General features: G+C 34.2%; 1 long non-coding RNA gene across 1 annotated transcript; it reads right to left on the bottom strand.

Moving 5' to 3' along the window:
- Nucleotides 1-6,491: 6,491 nt before the first annotated feature.
- On the bottom strand, nt 6,492-7,987 carry LOC140178839 (uncharacterized). Its single transcript, XR_011871787.1, has 2 exons — nt 7,575-7,987; nt 6,492-6,696 (listed from the first exon to the last, which is right to left on the bottom strand). It is a non-coding gene; the product is annotated as an uncharacterized lncRNA (long non-coding RNA).
- Nucleotides 7,988-21,674: the final 13,687 nt, after the last annotated feature.

The following is a 21,674-nucleotide window of genomic DNA, read 5'->3' as shown; positions in this document are numbered from 1 at the left end:
CTTTGATGAACCTTCGGTAATAGCCAGCTAAACCCAGAAAACTCCTTATCTCAGTTACTGTGGTTGGTTGCTTCCAATCCATCACAGCTTCTACCTTGGTTGGATCTACGGCTATTCCCTTCTTACTCACCACGTGACCCAAAAACTTCACCTCACTCTTCCAGAACTCACACTTAGATAGTTTTGCATAGAGTTTCTTCTCCTTTAAAATCTGCAACACGGTCCGCAAGTGTTCCGCATGCTCTTCTTCAGTCTTGGAGTAAATTAGTATATCGTCAATGAAGACAACCACGAATTTATCCAGAAACGAACGGAACACTCTATTCATGTAATCCATGAATACTGCAGGAGCGTTCGTCAATCCAAAGGATATTACAGTGTACTCGTAATGACCATAACGAGTCCTGAAAGCGGTCTTAGGGATATCCTCACCCCTCACCCTTATCTGGTGATAACCGGATCGCAAATCGATCTTGGAGAAAACCCCAGCTCCTTGTAACTGATCCATGAGATCATCAATTCTCGGCAATGGGTACTTATTCTTTATGGTGACCTTGTTCAGCTGCCTGTAATCCACACAGAGCCGCATACTTCCATCTTTCTTCTTCACCAGTAACACTGGAGCACCCCACGGGGAAACACTTGGTCGAATAAAGTTCTTACCCAACAATTCCTCTAACTGAGACTTTAGCTCGGCCATCTCTAATGGTGACATTCTATAAGGAGCACTTGAGATTGGTCTCGCCCCAGGCACCAACTCAATAGCAAACTCGACCTCTCGGTTAGGTGGAAATTCCTCAATATCATCGGGAAACACTTCTGGAAACTCACACACTACCGGAATCTGATCCAACCTTTGATCATCACCCGAAACACCCGCGGTTAACAACAGGATACCTTGACATTCGATTCCAGAACAGTTCACCATCATCGAATTCAAGTAATAATTATTCACCACAACCGGCCCTTCTGTATCCTCCGGCATAAAGTACACCGACTTTGTAGAACAATCAAGCAGGACATGGTTCTCAGATAACCAGTCCAATCCCAAGATAAGATCAAGACCGATCATCGGTAAGCAGATTAAATTATGGACAAAATCACACTGCTTGAACCTGAACGAAACCTTCGGGCATCCTAGCCTAGTTACCATGGCTTCATGGGTAGCATTATGTACCTTTAGGTCATAACCTAAGGTTACGATCTTCAATCCTAACTCATGGGCTTTCTCAAATGCAATAAATGAATGCGATGCTCCCGAATCAAATAAAGCATTTAAAGTTTGACCAGCCATTTCACAGTTACCTCGAATGAGTGTCTCGGATCCCTCTGCACCCACAGCTGAGGTGGTGAACACCCGACCAGTCTGTTGTGCTTTCCCAGCACCTTGCTTTTGCTTCTCCGGACAACTTGCGGCTTTATGCCCCGCCTTTCCACAATTGTAGCACAAACCCCATCTGGCCTTGCATGGTACTCCCGGATGGTGACTTCCACACCTAGTACAAGCTTGATCATTCTGAGGCTGCTTCCCAAACCTTTTCCCTTGGGAGTTGTTGTTGTTGGGCCTCCTAAAAGAACCTCCCCTCTTGAAGGGCGGACCTCTAGGTGCAAAGCTCTTCCCTCGGTTTTGTGGAAATGATCCCTTGTGATTTTCTTTCTCAGTGGCTGCCCTCTTTACACACTCTTCAGCAACCCTACACTTGTTCACCAATTCGGAGAAAGTCCTAATCTCCATTGGTCCCACTGAACTGAAAATATCGCTCCGGAGTCCTCCTTCGTACTTAACACACTTCCATTCCTCATATTCCACCGGAGTCCTTTGACACATACGAGAGAATCTGAACAGCTCCTCAAACTTGTCAGTATACTCAGATACGGACATAGTACCCTGCTTCAGCTGCAACAATTCAAGCTCCTTGGCCGTCCTAGCAGAAGTCGGAAAGTACTTCTTATAGAACTCCTCTTGGAAGACATCCCAGGTGATATAATCATCACCCTGCTGCAGGAGGCGTCGGATACCCTGCCACCAATGCGACGCTTCACCAGTGAGCAAATAGGTAGCGAACTCCACACGCTGCCCTTCAGGTACCACCTGTGCTTGCAGTGCTCGTTCCATAGCCTGAAACCACGTATCGGCTTCAGTCGGGCTAGTAGTTCCCTTGAACTTAGGTGGATTAACCTTCAAAAAATTTGCCAGTGTCATCGGGCCCTGAACTCCACCTCCATCATTACCATGGTTATTCATCTGTTGACCAAGAGCCTCAGCAGTGGCTTGCATAGCAGCAGCCATGTCCTCCAACGCAGTCATAAAGTTCACCGGATTATTAGGGTTAGTCTCCGGCGCACGAGTATTATTACGACTCCTCCCCCACGGCCTCTACCGCGTCCACGAGGCGCCATCTGGTTCCTATACACACCAAACAATCGATATTAAGTTGATCAGTCTCAATATCGGAAGTTTAGTGCTTCAAAGTCCCAAATGCATGCTCATGAACGTTTATGCCAACTATATCAAGTAGATATACTAACAGCACATAACACACATACAGAGAATGCACAGAAGCATAGTCAGTCCATTCCTCAGGCTCTACAGGAACAAACTGCTCTGATACCATAATATAACACCCTACCATATAGAGACTTATGCTTAAGTCATAATTCAGAGATGGCAAGGTATTACGACCTCTAAAACAAAAATTTAGTACGTATAGTAGTATGAATGATTGATTATAACTAGGAGCCTTGTAGAAAAAGGGGTAGACAAAAACCGCAACTCGAAAGCGCAACACTCCGATCACTAACACAACGAGCAAAGGATAAGCTAACGCAAGATCGTATATATAAAGAGTATCAAAAATAGGAATATCAAGACTTAAAATCCGGCGGCGAAGATAACCGGTTCGAGCATAGCAATATATACATATAATAAAATAAGAAAACCCCAAAGGAAACCCAAAGGGACACAAATACAGAAAACCTATTCTCCAAAAATCCCCTTTAGAAGGAGTCGTCACAGTTTGTATTATTTAATGGAGATAAAAGTATCTAAACAAGATATATAACCCAAAACAGAGTCCCGAGAACAAAGGATCTTCGCTAATCCAGAAGTCTCCAGCATGCCTCAACGAGAAGCCTCGCGTCCTGCATCTGAAAACCACAAAATCCGCATGGGTGAGAACCAGAGGTCCCCAGCACGGTAACAGCTTCCACATATATAATACATAATAATAGAGGAAAGCCGAAGGCAATCCTAGAACTTCCTTCAGATAATATCAAAGCTTATAAACAAGCTAAACCGTAAGTGGCAACTGACTAAAGATTCTTCAGTCTAACTAATACTTCCCTTTCCAATTCCTTCAGACCTCCCAACCACCAGCAGGAGTATAATATAGCAAACACAGTTATATCAGACAAGAGATTTACAAATAGGAACAGATAAGGCATTTAGGCAATTAGCAAGTAATATGCAGTCAAATAGGCAATCTCAAACAATTCATGTAGTATGCTTATGATGCATGCCTGTCCCTAGTGGCTGATGATATCATCTGTCGGTTATAGAGCCAACCCGACAAGTCCTGGTCGCTAGCCATTGGACTGTCCCTCTGTCGTGCATCCCCAACTCGAGTTATACTCATCATAAACTTGATCATAATCATGATCCATATCCATCACCCTCACTGGTGAATATTTATCCATCACCATCACTGGTGAATATTTATGGGGGCGAGCTCATCCGGGCCTTTCACAGTGCCCGGTCACACTTACGACATTGGGTTAACAGAGCTTCGAGTCTCAACCTGGAGCACATGGTGGCTAGCCATTGCTACTACCCAGGGAAACCCTCATCTCCAATGGTGGAAGTGCCAACATTCACAATTCATTCAACAGCATATATGCATTTATACTTAGCCATAAACATGGCTCCGCCGCCACACGGCATAATCCAGCCATCCGGCTCACGGTTAAATCCATAACCAGCCAATTCATTAACAATTACGGCCATTCGGCCCATGGCATAACAAGCACTTCCACCGCCATCCTCCACATCTCACATAATCATCTTTGATCCTCATGGATCATTCATTTTTCCCTTGCTTCACTCGCAAGTTACCACATTCACTAGCCCTTTTCCTCATGCTAGGCATATCATAATGATTTAAGACATAAGTGGTGAGATTGGAGGCTTAGAAGTATGAAGTTTGGCTTTTAAAACTCAAAAATCAACTTTGGGATGAAAACAGGGCCACGCGTACGCGCACTCCACGCGCACGCGTGGATGATGCTTTCTCGAAGAACGGCGCATACGCGCCAAGTGCGCCTACGCGCGAGGGGTCATTCTGCTAAAAATTTTCTAAGTTAAAAGCTGCAGAATTCACAGATTCAACCCCCAATCTTCCGACGGTCATAACTCTCTCATTTTAAGTCATTTTTCACCCGTTCTTCGAACGGCATGGACATCCCGGATCCAATTTCATTTCTAAACAGAATTGGCACAAATCAAAGATCCGTAGTCCAAGTTATGTCCCGTCAAAGTATGCCCAAAAATCATATTTTCATTCAAAACCACAAAGTGCCATTTTCAAAACAAGCCACTTTCAACTCTTTTCAAAATCAATTAAAACATGCCAATTTCATCCCTTTTCTTTGAAATCAATCAAAGTGTACCAAATTCAACAACAAGCAATCCTCAACTCACGCATTGACATTTTACCAAAATTCTCAAAACTACCTCCAACCATTTTAACACTTCTCAATCAAAAGGCCAAAGGATAAACACAATATTATGTCATACATCCTTCTCATCCCAATTTCTAACAATATCAATTTTCAATCAACCATCATTATACATAATCATCATACTCACCAACAATATGGCACCACCCATCAATTCAACCTCAATCATTCATCAAGCATATATCACAACATGCATTTTCTCACATATCACACAATCAAGACATCAATATTCATAACCACACATATGATCACATCATATATCTCAACCATTCCACAACATCATCAATTCAATGCCTATCTTAAGGCCTCTAGCCTAAGTATTTCCTACCACATTACATATTAGATACGGGAAACCGAAACCATACCTTAGCCGATTTCCCAAGCTCAACCGGAGCACTTCCAAACCACTTTTCCTCAAGCTCTCAAGGTCTCAACACCTCCAAGAACAGATTTTATCACACAAAACCCTCTTCCAAGCTTTCCAAAATCACCAATCAAGCTCCAATATTCACATATACACAACCTAAGCCACAATCATCATACCCATACACAACATCTCAATGCCCAAACCTCATAGAACAATAAATTACACTAGGGTTGAAAATCTTACCACACCCAAGGTCCAAAGAGACAAGATTAACCTTCTCCTTCAAGAGAGTTGGGTCCTATAACATCAAAGAACCCAAAATCTCAACATTTTTACTCATGAAACTCGAAATCAAGGGCTGGAATTTCGAACAGTAAAACGTGGCTTACCTCAAGATTAATTGTATGGGTTTTGTAGAGCTCTCCACGGTGAACGCGTGGCCGCAAACGGAGCGGCAATCGGAGCTCTAGATCAAAAGTTATGGTGGTTTGAAGATCAAGTGAGAGATAGAACTTGAGAGAGTGTTCTTCCCTCCATGGCCTCCATTTCAGCGTGTTTAGTGTCTCAAATGAGGAGAGAGAGTGCTGAAAACTAGGGTTTTGGTTTAGTTTAGTTGGGCCAAGGGCCCACTTTGGGTCCGGTTGGCCCGGTTTGGCCCGTTCGGTCCAATCTTGGTCCGATTTCTATAAAATTGGTACCGAAATTCTCGTCTCAATTTCCTCTATCATATTAAGCCATAAAAATAACATTTTTGGCTTTCTAGAATAAATTCTCATTTATGGGTTAATTAGCCGTTAATTAACCGGATCTTACAAAAATCAGCTATTAAAATCAGCTATCAATATAGTTGTGTATAAATACATGTGTAGTTTGATTTATTTTTAATATATATTTATATTTTAACATGTATTATATACTGATAACTGACTTTGATAACTCATTTTAGTATATACGTAACATAATTCTTAAAAATATTATTGATGACTACTTAATAATTACAAATCATAAAAATTACTGATCCCTAACACTCATCAACAAAAAATACAAGAATTGCAGATAGTGGAATTTAGCAAATGGGACAAATTTAAATGTATTCTTCTTGCAACCTTATCTTTTACTGCTTTTTTTTTATTATATTGTTCTTATTATTATTATAATTATTATTTCACTTATATTATTGCTTTTATTGTTGCCATTAGTGTCATTATTATCGTTACTGTTATTATTATAATTAGTATTAGTGTAACACCCTAACTTTTAGCACCTCATGATCGTACTAAAAGTCCGAGTGCTACTTACCTCTAAACCTTTTTATTATATGTTATCTTTATTTAATATTGAGCCTTCGCGAATACGAACCGAAACTTTAATTAAGAAAACGAAAAGAGACTTTATTTTACGCCACTAAATCACAAAAGTATATATATTCACATAGTATTAAATACATAAACTTATTTCAAGGTTTCCAAAAACAAATCCTACCCCTCTAAAAACTCTAACTAACAAGGCGAGGGGAAAACAAATCCTAACAACTCAACTTATAAACATATTCCTCTGTGCTCCCGTAACTTGACAATGAGCCTTTGCACCTGTAGCTGAAAGGGGTGGAGATAGGGGGTAAGAACTGGGAAGTTCTTAGTAGGGTCGGGGTTAGAAGTTAAGTTCATTTTGCCATAATTAACCGACCGCAACTAACAACAAAACACTTATAAGCATGAATAATAAAAGAACTCAGAAGTCAATCAGTCATGCAGCACACACACACAATCACAGAGTTACATAGCACAGAGATATGCGCAAACAAGCATGATGCATGTCTATTCCTATCGGAGGTAATGAGCTCATTTGTCGGTTTCGACCCGCACCCGACGCAATCCGACTCGCAAGTCAGATAAGGCATTCCAGCGGCATAACCTCTGCAAGTTTCCACTTCTTGCAGGCGCTGATTCTCTAACTGAAGCATGTGCTACTTTCTCCTGAAAGCCGTTCCATACACACGAGCGTCCCCGCACAATCATTCAAAAACAAAGCCCACGGCTTAACACTTTCACATCGGCACCATAACTATTTACTTTCCGTCACCCTCTCGTGACCTTTCAATCATTCTCATAAGTACACGTGCCGATTTATCTTCTCTTTTTCTTTTAAAACTAAAACCACATCTTTATGCCATTCTCCAAAATCTTTAAAACAATTAATAATCCAAGCGACTCCAGCAGCAAAAACATTTCTTTAATAATTCAAAATCAGTTAATATATTTCTTAAAGCTTTTGAAAATTTCATTTCTTACTCCCAAAATAATCAAAGCATCCCAGCTAGTTGTTCATACATAACTGAATCAAAATCTCAAGCAAACAACAATAATTCAACAATAATTTAACATAAACTCATTCAAATTCAAGCAATAATCAATTAAATCAACATTCACTTATCAAACTCACATTTAATTATTATAAAGTTACCAAATCCTACCTCCATACGAAATCAAACTAACGGGACCTCCGGAGAAGTTTTCTGACCGAACTGCTGAAAGAAAAAACGTTAAGAATCGTCCGTGCCTCGTAGAACTCCAGTTGGCCAAGCTCAAGGGGTAGAAGAGCTACGTCACCGTCGATTTCCACCGGACAAAAATAATGCCAATGTGTAGAGGAGAAGAATACGAACACTTTTACCGGATTAGATTTTCTATTGGAGTTACGAATTTAAAGAAATCGAAAAAAGAAGATGTTGGAAGGTCACGGTCTCTCTCAAGAGTTACTCTCGGCTCTCTCTCTCTCTTTTTTGAAAGTTCAACTCGGTTATGAGCTGAAGAAAGAAGATCAGAGGATGATAGAAACATTGCATAAGGATATGTGTCAAAGGAGGGGTTTAGGTGTCATGTTTTCTTTCCTTTTCCTTTTCTCTTTCCTAATCCATTCGGTCATAATAAATGGCATTGGATGATAACTCATGATTAAGTGCCTTTGGTTAATAAGGGAAAGAGACATGTGTTATGTTTTATATATGTATACATATGGATATAAGCCATGCTTCTTATTTCTTTTCTTATGGCTTCATTCTTTCTTCCTTTGATTCCAAATGGTTCCGTGAATGATAAGAAAATATAGTAATATAACATAATATAGTAATTATAATAATAGAATAAAACTAAATAATAATAATAATAATAATAATAATAATAATCAATTTTTATTTTGTCTACTAAAATAATTTTTAATAAATAATTCAAACTAATAGAATAAGTTATAATCAAATTAAATTTTAATAATAATAAAATTCTATTTAATTATTTTTGTTAAAAATAATTTTCTTAAAAACAAAATTCAACAAATATAATAACTCATAAATAACTAATTATTTAATTTTCGAAAATTTGGGGTCTTACAATTAGTATTATTTTGATTATTAAAATTATCATTACTATTATTCTTATTATTATACTTATTAATGTTATTTGTAGCTACTCTCAATTTTAAAAATATAAATATAAATAAGTTATAATTTATTTTATAAAATTAGAATTTTTCATTTTTAAAAAATTATTTTTATTATCAGTAATTGAATTAATTTTATAATAATTTAAATTTAATTAAATCCATATTATTATTATTATTATTATTATTATTATTATTATTATTATTATTATTATTATTATTATTAAAAACATTAGATACAATTGTCACGAGTATTATATGTATTATGAATTTATATAGTTTTAAACCCTAGTATTATGTATTCATTATTGTTATTATATTCACTACGTTATTATTATTATTATTATTATTATTATTATTATTATTATTATTATTATTATTATTATTATAAAGAATGGAAATCAAAGGCGGTTTATATTTTGGATTAAGTTACATATATATATTATCACTATCATTATGCATATATACATACATATAAATATATAATAATAATAAAGAAAGCCAAAGCGGCTTATAAGCCTTCATAAGTCATACGTGTGTTATACATACATATAAATATATAATAATAATAAAGAAAGCCAAAGCGGCTTATAAGCCTTCATAAGTCATACGTGTGTGTGTATATATATATATATATATATGAACATCGTAAGAAAGAAAAAAAAAGAGAGAGAATAGCGTAACGAAGAGAAAAAGAAATAACGTAAATCCCTTCGAATTTTCGGCTTCGATTTCTTGCGATCCGTAACTCCAATAAAAAATTTAATCCGAAGACACAGACGATTTTGGACGTTTTCTTCTTCGATAGATCGGTCAGAAAACTTCTCCGGAGCTTTGAATATTTTGATTCCGTACGAAGGTATGGTTTTGGTTTCTCGTAGTTAATGTTTAATGTCACGTGAAAACTTAGGCTAGAAGACCTTAAGATAGGAATGAAATGAATGAATAATTGATGGATTGTGTATATGGTATAACATGTGAGGTTTAGCTGTTGTCAATAATTTGCTGTTGAAGTTAGTCGGTTTGGAAAAAGATTTAATATTGGTATTTGTTTGATTTTGAAATAATTTGTTACTGGAAATGATTTGAATAACTGAGAGGTGTTTGGTTGGATAGTTGGGACCCTTGAAGGGTGGCAGAAATTTGAGTCTTAGAGGAGATATTGCCAAAATTTCTATAAGAATTGGAGTTTTGATTTGAGGTATTATTTTAAAAGGGAAAGAGATTATTATGTGGCTTGTGTATTTGAGACTATTTATTGACCCTCTGTCGCAAGATGTGACCGGGCACTTTAACTCTCCGGATTTCCCCATGGGTATGCATATATATATAAATATTGAATATTATATTTGAGCTTGGAGTTCGTCTCCATGGAATACTATATTATTGAGCTTGGAGTTCATCTCCATGGAATACTATATTATTGAGTTTGGAGTGTGACTCCATTGAATATTATATTTGAGCTTGGAGTTTAACTCCATGGAATATTATTGAGCTTGGGGATGCGCGCACAGAGGGACTGTCCAATGGTTAACTACCAGGACATGTCGGGTTGGCTGTATAACCGACAGATGAGACTCATCAGCCATAGGACATGCATACATCATATGCATTTGTTTGTTTGCTTGAGTGTGCATTGTTTTGGTTTGCTTAACTGTTTAATTATGCTTATCCGCTACTTGTCCTACTTGCTGTAAATGCTTCTCTATCTGTGTTTTCCTTGCTTGAACTGTATGTGTATATTTTCAGAGAAATCCCTCTTGACGAAGGTGTGAGGGGAGAGGGTTGTTCCACCAGTGATCCGGAGGATTGGAGGCGACAGAAAGTGAAGTATTAAGTTAAAGTTAGATTCAGAACTAGAATACCTTAGATAACTTACCTAACTTTTGGTTTAGTTTATTTTATTTAAGAATGATTTTGAGTGTCGGAGTTCTAGGAATGCCTCTGGCTTTCCCGAGACCTTTTATATTAACTATGTGGGCACCTTTACCATACTGAGAACCTCCGGTTCTCATTCCATATTATGTTGTTGTTTTTCAGATGCAGGTCGAAAGGTATCTCATTAGGCGTCTGGACACCTGAAGCGAAGTGGTTACTGTGTTATTTTGTACCTTTGGCTTTCAATTCCTACTTTTATTACCTTACGTTTGATAGTTATAGTTTTCCTCACACGCAAGTTGTTCCGTTTTCGGAGCGTGGCGCTTTTCATTTTGCGATTTTGTTTTACCCATTTTTCAAGGCTCCTAGTCTATTATATTCTTTCTACTATTATAAGTATGTATTTTAATTTTTAGAAGTCGTAATACCTCGCCACTTCTATTTTACGACTTAAGCGTAAAGTTTTGGGTGGTAGGGTGTTACATTATGGTATCAGAGCAGTTCGTTCCTGTAGAGCCTGAGGGATGGACTGATTATGCTTCTGGGCATACTCTGGGTGTGTGTATGTGCTATTAGGATATCTGATTGATATATGTGGCATAAATGTTCATGAGCATGCAACTGGAACTTGAAGCATTAAACTTGCGATATTGAGACTGATCAACTTAATATCACTTGTTTGGTGTGAACAGGGACCAAATGTCGTCTCGTGGATCCGAACGAGGTATTCAGAGAGGAAATCTCGTGGTTGAACCAATGCAAGGACGTCGAGGTGGAAACCCCAGTGCTAGTACAAGTAACGTAAGTCGATACTATAGGTCTATGACCCTTACTGACTTCTTCAAGAGTGGTCCACCCCGGTTTAACGGAAACGCCAATGTTCTGGAGGCTGATCAGTGATTCCGAGAAGTGGAGAGGTTTTTGTACACTCAGCACGTTCCTGAAGTACAGTCAGTGGAGATAGTGACTCATATGTTGGAGGGAGATGCTCAGAATTGGTGGCAAGAGTTGTGTCATACCTTGCAGGTGGAGTTAACGGATGTCCCTTGGAATAGATTTAAGACAGAGTTTTATGGTAAATATTTCTTGCATGCATTTCGCACTGCAAAGGAATTGGAATTAATGCAGATGAAGCAAAATGATATGTCCGTTGCTGACTATACTTGTGAATTCGATAATCTGTGTCGTTTCTCAAAAACTTGTCAAGAAAATCCAGCCGATTATGAGGAATGGAAGTGTGCTCAGTATGAGAAAGGACTAAGGAGAGATATCTTTAATTACGTGTATCCACAAAAGCTAACAAATTTCACTGAGTTAGTTAAGAAGAGCCAGCTCGCAGAGGATTGCTCCATGAAGTGGACACTGCTATAGGAAGGCTTTGGTGAGACTACTCCAGAGGAGCTGCGCAGGTACGGACTGGGAATGTGCTTTCGATGTGGAGCACCGGGACACATGTCTGGAGATTGTTCGCGTGGGAGAGCAGCAGATGCGAGTAGGGGTGTGCATGGGCCGGGTGAAACCGGGTTTGATGTGATCCAAACCCGGCCCGAAATATATACCGGGTCTATTTATTAGACCCGAAACCGACCCTAGACCCGATGAAACCTATACACTTTTGGGCCACGATTATACCGGGTAAAAACCGGGTGAAAACCGGGCCGTTAACATTACATTACCTTGATACCTTCTTATAAGCTAGCATGTGAAAATATCCAAATTTCCAAGACTCCAACCATTATTTGACATGGTAAAATTCACTTAGAAAAATATAACAAAAATCAACTATTCTTAAAATTAAAGCATAACCATAATCAATACTAATATTGTCTAATAACACTAAATATTTAAATCAATATAAATAACACATTATTATGCATTAGTCTAAAATCTTATGCATTTTAAACATAAAACATTAACTTATAGTCTTATAATAACTAATAACACAAGATATTAAGGTTTACAATACTTAAATTCCACATAAGAATAGTCATCATCCATCACTAATAACACAAAATATTAATTGTGTATGATGATCAGGCTACCGGGCCGACTTCGGGTGACCCGAGTCATGGCCCGGACCCGACCCAAAATAATGACCGGGTCTATTTTTGAGACCCTAACCCGACCCTAGACCCGGTGAAATCACACAAAAATAGTCCCTAAAATGTTCGGGACCGGGCTGGGCTGGGCCATGCACACCCCTAGATGCGAGTTGGCCATGACAGGATCGAGGTAAGTATGATACAGAATGCGTAGGACAGATTTGTTCTGTGTAGAGCTAGGACCCCGCTTTCATTTAGGTTACATAACCGGATATGGAAGTTTAGAACTGGAAAGACTGGACGTAGTTTTGGACTTGAATACGGACTAGGAATTTAGGCCGATAGAAATATCTCTTTGATAACCAGTTAGGTGCCGAGAGAAAAAGTAAGTTGTGATAGATTTAGTGTCAGAGGATGAACCAGTTTCGATAGTATTACATATGATGACACCATTAGAATCAGCAGAACTTAGGAGCTAGATGAAGCGAGTATTAGAAGCGATAAACCCGTCGTTCTAATACCAACCTGCCTTATAACTTTTCTGCATCGAATCTATCTTGTATCTTTCGTTTTGCATAGACTTTTAAGCTATGAGAATATCCTGGATTTGCAAACTAAGCATGTCAAATCTTTCTGTTTTTCTTTGACATGTTTAAGAAGGGAAGTTACGTTAGTATGAATCTTTTCTATTTTATATAAATTTTCGAGGGCGAAAATTTTTGTAAGGTGGGTAGAATGTAGCGACCCTCAATTTTAAAAATATAAATATAAATAAGTTATAATTTATTTTATAAAATTAAAATTCCTTATTTTTAGAAAATTATTTTTATTATCAGTAATTGAACTAATTTTATAATAATTTGAATTTAATCAAATTCATATTATTATTATTATTATTATTATTATTATTATTATTATTATTATTATTATTATTATTAATATTAGATACAATTGTCATGAGTATTATATGTATTATGAGTTTATATAGTTTTAAACCCTAGTATTATGTATTCATTATTGTTATTATATTCACTACGTTATTATTATTTTTACTATTATTACGTTTATTAGTATTATTATTATTATTACATGATCATCATTGCTATTGCTAGTATTATTATTACTATTATTAATTATAAAGGATGGAAATCAAAGGCAGTTTATATTTTGGATTAAGTTACATATATATTATCACTATCATTATGCATATATACAAATATATAATAATAAAAATAAAGAAAGCCAAGACGGCTTATAAGCCTTTATAAGTCATACGTGTGTATATATATATATATATATATATATATATATATATATGAACATCGTAAGGAAGAAAAAAAAAGAGAGAGAATAGCATAACGAAGAGAAAAAGAAATAACGTAAATCCCTTCGAATTTTTGGCTTCGATTTCTTACAAACCGTAACTCCAATAAAAAATCTAATCCGAAGGCACAGACGATTTTGGACGTTTTCTTTTTCGATAGATCGGTCAGAAAGCTTCTCCGGAGCTTTGAATATTTTGATTCCGTACGAAGGTATGGTTTTGGTTTCTCGTAGTTAATGTTTAATGTCACGTGAAAACTTAGGCTAGAAGACCTTAAGATAGGAATGAAATGAATGAATAATTGATGGATTGTGTATATGGTATAAAATGTGAAGTTTAGCTATTGTCAATAATTTGCTGTTGAAGTTGGTCGGTTTGGAAAAAGATTTAATATTGGTATTTGTTTGATTTTGAAATAATTTGTTACTGGAAATGATTTGAATGACTGAGAGGTGTTTGGTTGGATAGTTGAGACCCTTGAAGGGTGGCAGAAATTTGAGTCTTAGAGGAGATATTGCCAAAATTTCTGTAAGAATTGGAGTTTTGATTTGAAGTATTATTTTAAAAGGGAAAGAGATTATTATGTGGCTTGTGTATTTGAGACTATTTATTGACCCTCTGTCGCCAGATGTGACCGGGCACTTTAACTCCCCGGATTCCCCCGTGAGTATGCATATATATATAAATATTGAATATTATATTTGAGCTTGGAGTTCGTCTCCATGGAATACTATATTATTGAGCTTGGAGTGTGACTCCATGGAATATTATATTTGAGCTTGGAGTTTAACTCCATGGAATATTATTGAGCTTGGGGATGCGCGCACAGAGGGACTGTCCAATGGTTAACTACCAAGACATGTCGGGTTGGCTATATAACCGACAGAAGAGACTCATCAGCCATAGGACAGGCATACATCATATGCATTTGTTTGTTTGCTTGAGTGTGCATTGTTTTGGTTTGCTTAACTGTTTAATTCTGCTTATCCGCTACTTGTCCTACTTGCTGTAAATGCTTCTCTATCTGTGTTTTCCTTGCTTGAACTGTATGTGTATGTTTTCTGAGAAATCCCTCTTGACGAAGGTGTGAGGGGAGATGGTTGTTCCACCAGTGATCCGGAGGATTGGAGGCGACAGAAAGTGAAGTATTAAGTTAAAGAAGATTCAGAACTAGAATACCTTAGATAACTTACCTAACTTTTGGTTTAGTTTATTTTATTTAAGAATGATTTTGAGTGTCAGAGTTCTAGGAATGCCTCTGTCTTTCCCGAGACCTTTTATATTAACTATGTGAGCACCTTTACCATACTGAGAACCTCCGGTTCTCATTCCATACTATGTTGTTGTTTTTCAGATACAGGTCGAAAGGTATCTCATTAGGCGTCTGGACACCTGAAGCGATATAACACCCGAATTTTTAAAATTAAATTTTACGCTTTGAATTTAAAAATAAAATTTAATTTAATTATGACTTATTCTATTATTTTAAATTATCTATCAGAAACTATATTGCGTCTAAATTGATTTTTATAATTATAATCATTATTATTATTATTATTATTATTATTATTATTATTATTATTATTATTTAGTTATATTTATTTGGCCGAAGCCTTTAAGAAATGAAGAAAGAAAATTTAAAGCTGATCTCATATGCATTATATATATATAAAACGTGGATTCATTCACAATATGAAAGCAAAATAAAGATGTGAAACGTGGAAGCATGCAAACATATATATGTATGGTAATGACATATGTACAGGGACGGATCCAAAAAATTTAGTGTGGAGGGGTCGAATTTTAGATAATTTTTTTTCATTTCATAAAAATAATTAACATATATTTATTAGAGTTGGTTTTTCAAAAAATTTATCAAAATATATATATAATTTTAATTTTTTTTACAATTTTATTTTTAATATGATAGTTACATAAAAAATATAACAATATCAATAGTACATTATAAAATTATAAAGTACCAATAATTTATAGCGTGTTTAGTTAAAAATAATCACATATCTTATTAATTAAAATTAATTCTTTTAAAAATTTTTAAAAATTTGAAAATAAATGATAAATTATTAATTATTTGAAAGACACAATACCTTTATAGAATACAAGATATAAGATATTTTTATAAAAGTTTTTCTTTCAACAACGTAAATTTAGAAGAAAAATAAGTATTTTTTATAAGAAAAGAATATCTAAAGTACATAATGTGATTACCAAAATATAACTACGCAAATAATTATTAATATAATAATATAAATTTTAAATATGTTAATATAAAATAAACAAATGATTTTTTTATATAAATATAGAAAATATTATATAAAAACTAATTTGAAAGTTACAAAGACTTGAGGGTATGATATTAAATTAGTTAAGTGAAAAATATTAGTGAATTAAATAATTAAGACATAAATCTATTACATAATAAAAAATAATACATATAAAAATACTAAATTATATAATATTTTTTATTTTTTTAAATACATATATCATATATAAATATAGTTTCTAAAAATTTTGGGGGCCGACACTACTCGCCCCCTCTAAGTCCGTCCCTGCATATATATATATATATATATATATATATGACACCTAACCTACCTTATAAAAGCTAATTATCACCATCAGATTTAATCTTTTTCATTTTCTCTTCCCTCATCACCGAATCATACAAGAAAAAGAAAAGAAAGGACCGAGAGAGAGCAACCAAGAAACTTCCATGGAACCGTGACTTTCAACTCCAATTTTCTTGTGATCCGTAACTCCAATAAAAAATCTAATCCGGTAAAAGTGTTTCTATCTTCCTCCTCTACACGTTGGCATCATTTTTGTTCGATGGAGGTTGACGGTGACGTAGCTCCTCTTCCCCTTGAGTTCGGCCAACTGGATTTCTACGAGGCACAGATGATTTCTGACGCTTTCCTCTTCAACAGCTCGGTCAGAAAGTTTTTCTAGAACTTTCGTTGATTTTAATTTCATACGGAGGTAGGGGGTTTGTTTTTAAAGTTAACTTTTTAATTTAGAATGCCTACAAAGTTAATTGGATAATTGCATTATATATATATATATATATATATATATATATATATAATAATAATAATAATAATAATAATAATAATAATAATAATAGTAATGATATTGAGTATGGATTATTGCTGTGAATGTGACTGGTTTGGTTGTTATGAGAGTTTAATTGGTCAAATTAAGCTTGGATTGAGGTTGTGAAAATGTGATTGTTGAGGAATAGGGAACCCGTAAGGGTGGTTTAGTCCGAATTTTAGAGAAAATGCCGCCGAAATTTTATAAAATCTGAGGTTTTATTTGAAAAGTTATTTTAAAAGATTTGGTTTTGGAAAATTAAATTATTTAAAATATATTTAGTTAAGAAAAGATTTATTCTATTTTAAAGTTTGATTTATTAAGAAAAATATAATGTTTTAAACCCAATCTTTTAAGGAGAGATTTTGTTTTAAATAAAGATTTGAGCTCGGTTTATTAAGAAAAAGAATCTCTGCCACAGGAGAGCAGAGAACAAGGATTTAAAGAATATATTAATTAATGAAGTGTCTGCCACAGGAGAGCAGATGTGACATTGTTTGGGCCTTAGTGCCAAATGTAAAGTGGGGACCCCCACACACTGAGAACTGTTTTCCAGATGTACGCTTATTGATTTGGAAAGTCACACTGATGCGGCCTAGCTGTACGACTTAAAGTCACACTGATGCGGCCTGGCCGTACGACTTATAAGCACACTGATGCATCTGGAAAACCATATCTGGGACTTGTGCTCGGGTAATGTCGGGAGCGGGTAGGCAACCGACACATGAGCTCATGGCCTGCGTTAGGGATAGACATGCATCATATTGATTGCGCATTTGCATTTGATTGCGCTTGCCTGTTTTATTACTTTGTGATTGTATTGTTTGTCTTGTTGTGACTTGCTTGTACATTGAATTGAATCTTTTGCTTGCACTATTTGTTTGTGAGTGTATTAAAGTGATTACGTGTTGACATTTGACTGAGGATTAACTATGTGGCTGAGAGACAGAAAATGTGACTAGTTTTATATTTAAAATTTGTTTTGAGTTTAGAAATTTAAAGAAAAGTAATTATTTATCTAAAGTAGAAATAAAAGTATTTCCAAAGGGTTAACAAAATAGTTTTATTGAGTAAAGTTAATTATTTGCATTAAATTCATTACTTTTACGGCATTCCCATTCCCTACTGAGAACGTGTGGTTTGTTCTCACCCCAAAATCTTCCACCCTTTCAGTGACACAGGTTCGAAGATTCAGTTAGAAGATGCAGACGACTAGTAGTTTTACTTGTGATTCCTGTTAATTTTATAGAGTTCCCTCGCCCTTGTTGCTTTAAGTTTTATTTTATCCAGAGGGATAGGTATTGTATTTGAGTTTTATATTAAATTCATTTGTATAGCATTTATTATTAATAATAATTGTGTGATTTTAATTACTACAAATAATTTTCTGGTATTTTCTTATAAACTGAAATGCGATATCGACCTAAAGGCTCAATATTAAATAGTAAATAAGGAGAACATGTTAGTAACTCCTTACTTTTGGTACGATCATGACGTGCTAAAGGTTAGGGTGTTACAAGCGAAGTGGTTACTGTGTTATTTTGTACCTTTGGCTTTCAATTTCTACTTTTATTACCTTACGTTTGATAGTTATAGTTTTCCTCACACGCAAGTTGTTCCGTTTTCGGAGCGTGGCGCTTTTTATTTTGCGATTTTGTTTTACCCATTTTTCAAGACTCTTAGTCTATTATATTATTTCTACTATTATAAGTATGTATTTTATTTTTTAGAAGTCGTAATACCTCGCCACCTCTATTTTACGACTTAAGCGTAAAGTTTTGGGTGGTAGGGTGTTACATTATTATCATAGTCCTTATTGTCAATATTACGATAATAATAGCCAATGAGTTATAGCTTAAATGGCATAGTGTCCCCATACTCAATTAAGAGGTTGCGGGTTCGAGTCTCCTATCTTTGATAAAAAAAAATATTACGACAATAATAATAATATTAGGTTATGGGCCTAACAAAAATGATCCTTAAAAGTCGAAACTGAAAACTGTAATTCTAAGCTGTAATTTGAATACGTATATTTAATTTTTTTCAATAAAGAATTATTAATTTTATTAGAATATAATTATTATTTTTATTATTGTTGTATATCTATCTATTTAGGCAATATATTTAGAGTGGCTTTTAATTAAGATTCTTAAAGAATTAATTTTCTTCTTACAATTAGTATTTTGTTCTGAAATAAAATTAATTATTATTTCATTACTCACTATTATTTACTATTACTTCATTCCTTATTTACTTGATAATTTTTTAAAATAACATAACCACGTCTTAACATTAATTTTAAGAAAACTAAAATAAAGACTTGTATAATTAGTTCATATTTTTTTATGCTATTAGACATTAAAAATTATAAAATACCATTTTACTTCATTTTAAATAACTAAAAGACCCTACATAAAACTTTTACAGGTTTAACTATGTTTGATTATATTATACATTATAATTTTAATTTGAGTATGAAAAGGCTAAAATTTCAATTTTATTACAAAAATGATAAAATATCCTTTAAGTATTAAAGTAAAAATACTAAATTATATATCTATTTTAATAGTCATATTTTTATATGTACTATTTATATATATAATTTAATAAATAAAATTTATTAATTTTCATCTTGGATTATTATATAATTTCATTAATTATTAAAATTATTCAATTATATTTATAAAATTTAAACTTTTAGAGGAGATTATGATTAACATATTATTGGTAAAAAAAGATGACTTGATGTGAATATTTTTTTATTCTTTATTATTTACATTAACTTTAGATAAAAAAAATTAGTTCTGACATATAATTGGAAAATTAAAATGCAATTAATAAGATAATTTTATCTAATCTAGATATAATGAAAAATAAGTCTTATAAACAGAGATTTTGTATAATAAGAAGAGTTAGATACAAAATTAATGATGTTTCTTAATTAAATGTCTCTAATTTATTCCATTACGATAATAATAATATATATTTTTGTCTAATTTAATTTACAATATTAGTCGTTCTATTCATAATTATATTATTATATAAGTTACAAAAATTATATTATTATATTGTAGTTTGTTGATATTTTCTATCATATATATTGTAATATCGAATTAATGTTATTAATAGTTATTGCATAATATATAAAAAAAATTAAACCTTTAAATACATAAGGATTAAATGTTCTAATTTACCATACTTTTTGGGATATACTTTTAAATACCATAGATAATGGTATGGTTTTATAAAGATTGAATGTTCTAATTATTTGAAAAACGTACCTTATTTTTAAATGTTAAAAACATAGTCTTTAATATAGAAAAATGTAGTCTTTGAGAATAAACAACATTTATATAGACATTTTTTAAAAAAACGTTTCTGAATCTTAAAAACGTAATTTTTGTTTAAGACATCATTTTTTTTTAATTTTAGCTACATTTTTTAAGTGTATCCGAATAAATTTTTTTTTTTTGTAATGCCACCACTAATGTAAAATCTAAGACCTTGTTTTCTAAAGATCCAATTTTTACTTTTCTATTATAGATAAATCCCTGTTTTATACACTTAGAACTCACAATAGATTGATGAAATGTACCAGCAAAAGGCATTACCATTGCTAGAAGGTATATGCAATTTGACTCCAGAGGATATATGATGGCAAAATAAAAAAAATAAAGGATTAAATATTTTTTTAACTTGAACGATTCTTACTAAATAAAAAGTGTTATATTTTTTTAATTAAATAAATTTTAATTATTTATTTATTATATTTTATATTAATAAGTTAATTTTTAAATTTATTATTTATGATTTATAATTTAAGATTTAAAATTAAAATTTAAAATATTAAATATAAGATATTTTTATTTTTATTTTTATTTTTCTTTTTTCTTTACTTTTAATAACAAATTAATTTTTAAGAAGTGTTGCACTCTTTAATTTTTTTTGGAGCGCATTAGCATTCACCTTAAGCATTACTGAATTAAAAACTTTCACAATATTAAGTAGTGTAATATTTCAATCTTTTGGAGTATTATAGTTTTGTTCTTGATGATAAGGGAGTTGGTAATATCTGTTAGAGAATCAATATAATCAATTTAGATCAATTAGCATCGTGTATATTTATATAGCATATCTGTACATTAATTGTAGGATTCTATGTCTTTATTACTTTGATTCATTTAGCACCTATAAATACCCCTTGTATATTGTACCTCCACACACAACTAAATAATACACTTTTCATATTATTCTCTCAGTCTCTTGTTTCTAACATAGTATCAAGAGCTTAGGTTTTTTTTTTCAATGAATATTAGTTCATAGCCCCATTGTTTTTCCTTTCCGGCAGTGTTCTTTGGCCTCCTTTTTCGTTCTCTTTTCGACGCTTTGGTTCGTCACCCCCATAACCATCTTGTTCGTCTTGTCTCCGTGATTCCAACGCAACCAGAACCGCCGCCATCCGCCGCTAGACGCGCCTCCACGCGCCGCCAAAAGACGCTGTCACGACCAGGTTGCTCTTTCTTCCAACTTCCACCTGTGCCTCTTTGCTCGCCTTTTTCGACCTGTTTCCGACGCTTTGGTTCGTCACCTCCGGCACCGTTGTGATCCTCTCGTCGCCAGCTTTCCAACACCGCTGAGATCGCCGCCAGACGCCCCCGGACGCGCTGCCACGCGCCGCTGGAAGCTCGCTGTCCACCTCCATTGATCCTCCCCCGAGATGCTTCAGTAGCCGTTGGATCTTGCTGTTGATCCCACGATCCTGAAGCCGCCACGTGTCACG

This window comes from Arachis hypogaea, chromosome 14 (genome assembly GCF_003086295.3).
Source record: "Arachis hypogaea cultivar Tifrunner chromosome 14, arahy.Tifrunner.gnm2.J5K5, whole genome shotgun sequence".
Lineage (NCBI taxonomy): Eukaryota > Viridiplantae > Streptophyta > Magnoliopsida > Fabales > Fabaceae > Arachis > Arachis hypogaea.
This window is presented reverse-complemented; position numbering and strand designations above follow the sequence as displayed.